Source organism: Hylobates moloch, unplaced genomic scaffold, assembly GCF_009828535.3.
Source record: "Hylobates moloch isolate HMO894 unplaced genomic scaffold, HMol_V3 SCAFFOLD_466, whole genome shotgun sequence".
Lineage (NCBI taxonomy): Eukaryota > Metazoa > Chordata > Mammalia > Primates > Hylobatidae > Hylobates > Hylobates moloch.
Window position 1 is genome coordinate 4,239 of NW_026652741.1, and position 4,238 is coordinate 8,476.

The following is a 4,238-nucleotide window of genomic DNA, read 5'->3' on the forward strand; positions in this document are numbered from 1 at the left end:
CAACTAAGTGCCATAAGTACTTTAGAATGTGAGAATTCCTGGCATATATTAATAAATAAATTCATTAATTACAGCCTACAGTAATTTTTAAAGCTAATTAAGCTCTTCGACCCCAAGAATCGTAACTTATATTTTTCAGTCCTGAGATCAGCCTGACTTTTTTTCCTCAATAAACACATGGCCACTAAAAAAAATCACAATTTTTTTTTAATGAAAAACTTTAAGATATTCCCAGAAATTCAAACTAAAAGAAATTCTAAATAAGAAGTGACCATAAGATAGCACTTTGGGATAAAAAAAAGTTTCTAGTCTACCCCTTTGGTAAATCCTAAACTTCTCAGTTGGAACTGGAGTGTTGTCTCTGTCAGGATATGACGCCAGTTTCCCCAAGTCACAATAAGGGACTGTCAGTGGGTAAGAAGCATCTGAAGACTTTAATAAGATTTTTTCTTTTCAAACATGAGAGCCCAGATGTTAACTCAGAAATGTGCTAACAAGCATCAGTAAGAAGAAAAAAAAATCTTTCTTGAAGGTAGATATAATCAGAAGAACGGTCTACGCAGACCTCTGTGCATCCTGCCACATCAGGTGGAATGCTGGAATAATAATACTATAAGCCTGTCCTTTGTTAAAAGAATTATAAAGGTAAATGTATCGAGTCCTTTTAGTGCAAGTTCATTTCAAAAACATAAATATTAGAGATTTTGCTCAATACTGAACTAAAAAAAAATCCAACTCATTGAACACACGTTGCCTGTCTATTAGAGCAAGTGATATCAACTAGGAACACAGTGTAGCATGAGTTCTGAGGAGAATGTGAGGGAAGAATACAAAATATTTCTGGCATTGAAAAGTTTGATAGAGAATATGTTATTGAGGGGGACTTAATAGGAGTAGTCATAGAATCCAAGAAAAGAGGAAGCTTCAAGAGGCAGGGGCTATTAATAAGCAACAAACTATGATGAGAGTTTAATAAGCAAAGTAAACCTGAAGATTGTCCATTGGCTTTAATGATATGGTGGTCATTGATGCCCTTGGTGAATTGGCAATGGAGAAATGGAAAAGGAGCCAGATTGGAGCGTGTTAAGGAATAAATGGAGGTGAGAATCTGGAGACAGTGATTATAATTTGTGTCAATGTTGTTCTATTGTTTTATGGCTTGCATTGCTTCTAAAGAGAAATCAGCTATCATTTTTATCTTTGTTTCCCCCATAGGTAAATTGTTTTTTTGTCCTGGCTGATTTTATTTTTGGTTTTTAACAATTTCAATATAGCTCAGCTGTATATGGAATTATTTATGTTTATCTGGCTGGGGTTTATTGAGCTTCTTGGATCTTGGAAAGATATTTTTCTTCACATTTGGAAAAATTTAGTACAATGTTTATTCAAATATCATTTTGCCCCAAACTCTCTCCTCTCTTTGTGGAGCTCTAATTATAGGATTGTTAGACCTTAGAGGGCAGCTTAGATTTTTTAATCCCTCTAAGTAGCCTGATGAAAATGGGACAACTATAATACTAAAACAAGAACAACTTGAAGACACAAAGAATTCCCATAAATCCCCAAATACAGGAAGCTAGAGACAAATAACCAACAGTTACATGATCCATATGTTTTTAGAATCTGAACAGGAGGAAACATAGGAAACCAATAGTATCTACCTGAGCTGAGAATAGGAAAAACCCACATATTAATTAGCAAGTACTCACCAAAATTCCTGGTGGGCCAATTTAGGAACAGAAGTTAAGGCTTAGAAGGGTTTTGCCCATTCAACAATAGTGAATGTCTGATGATGTCAGAGCAATCTAGGCCTTATGGAGGCCAGCATCCCAGAACCTGCAAGTACTCTGCCACAGCCAATGATCATGCACCCCGCCACATGACACCGCTGCTGCTGCTGGCACATGCAGACAAGGATGGATCCCACTGCCACCACCCATGAAATGCTTTGGCTGGCACCATCCATAGAGATGTAGTGACCAGTGGGGCAGGAGCATCTCAGCCCTCAGTGCACTGGGTTCCTAACCTCAAGGAACTAAGAACAAAGTCAGGGTCCAATACCAGTCTCCCAGATTTAGAGCATGCAGTCCAGGAGTGGGGAGTGAGCCTTGGTCCCCTAATATCTTCTAGAAACAAAGTCAGTCAACTGAACCCACGTTATACCACTATCAAACCCTCAAGGTCATTAAATAAGGTAAAAGAAAAAAAAAACCCATCCAAAGGAAAGCATCTTCAAAGATTGAAGGAGCATCAGCCCACAAAGATGAGAAAGAACCAGCAGAAGAATTCTGTCAATTTGAAAAGCCAGGGTGCCTTCTTCCCTCCAAACAACTACACTAGCTCTCCATCAAGGGTTCTGAACCAGACTAAGATGGCTGAAATGACACAAATAGAATTCAGAATATGGGTAGAAACGAAGATCACTGAGATGCAGGAGTGTACTGAAACTCAATCCAGGTAAACTAAGAATCGCAATAAAATGATACAGGAGCTGACAGACAAAATAGTCAGTATAGAAAAGAATATAACCAACCTGACAGAGCTGAAAAACATACTAAAAGAATTTTATAGTATTAATAGCAGAATAGACCAAGCAGAGGAAAGAATGTCAGAACTTGAAGTCTAGCTTTCTGAAATAAGACAGGCAAGAATAGAGAAAAGAGAATGAAAATAAATGAACAAAACCTCTGAGAAATGTGGGACTATGTAAAGAGACCAAATTGACTACTCATCGGTTTTCCTGAAAGAGATGAGGAGAACGGAAGTAACTCAGAAAACATTTTTTAGGATACGATCCATGAGAACTTCTCAAACATAGCTAGAGAGGCCAACATTCAAATTCAGGAAATGCAGACAACCTCAGGAAGATACTTTACAAGAAGATCATCCCCAAGACACCTAATCATCAGATTCTCCAAGGTTGAAATGAAAGAAAAAATGTTAAAGGCAGCAAGAGAAAAAGGTCAGGTGACCAACAAAGGGAAGCCCATCAGACTAACAGAAGAATGCTCAGCAGAAATCCTATAAACCAGAAGAGATTGGGGGCAATATTTGAAATTCTTAAAGAAAAGAAATTCCAACCAAGAATTTAATATCCAGCCAAATTAAGCTTCATAAGCAAAAGAGAAATAAGATCCTTTTCAGAAAAGCAAATGCTGAGGGAATTTATTATTACCCGACCTTCCTTCAAGCGTTTCTGAAGGAAGCACTAAATATGGAAAGACTGTTACCAGCCACGCTACAAAAACACACTAATGTACACAGACCAGTGACACTATAAATCAAACACACAAACAAATCAGCATAACAACCAGCTAACATCATGATGACAGGATCAAATCCACAAATATCAATACTAACCTTGAATGTCAATGGGCTAAATGCCCCAATTAAAAGGTGCAGAATGGCAAATTCAACATAGTGAAGACCCTATGGTATGCTGTCTTCAAGAGACCCAGCTCACACACAATCACACTCATAGGCTCAAAATAAAGCGATGGAGAAAAATATACCAAGCAAATGGAAAACAGAAAAAAGCAGAGGCTACCATCCAAATTATGGATGAATCAGACTTAACCAACAAAGATTTTAAAAAGACAGAAAAGGCATTATATAATGGTAAAGGGTTCAATTGAACAAGAAGACCTAACTGTCCTAAATACATATGCACCCAACACAGGATCACCCAGATTCATTAAGTAAGTTCTTAGAGACCTTCCAAGAGACTTTGACTCCCACACAATAATAGCAGGAGATTTCAACAACCAATTGACAGTACTAGATAGATCATCAAAGCAGAAAATTAACAAAGATATTCAGGACCTGAACTCAGCACTGGATCAAATGGACCTAATAGACATCTACAGAACTCTCCACCCCAAAATAACAGAATACACATTCTTCTCATCACCACATGGCATATACTCTAAAATTGACCACAAAATTGGACATAAAACAATCCTCAGAAAATGCAAAAGAACTGAAATTATAACAACCACTCTTTCAGGCCACAGCACAGTCAAATTAGAAATTGAGACTAAGAAAATTGCTCAAAACCATACAATTATATGGAAATTACATAACCTGTTCCTGAATGATTTTCAGGTAAATAGTGAAACTAAGGCAGAAATAAAGAGGTTCTTTGAAACTAATGAGAACAAATACACAATGTATCAGAATCTCTGGGAAGCAGCTAAAGCAGTGTTAAGAGGGAAATTTATAGCACTAAATGCCCACAT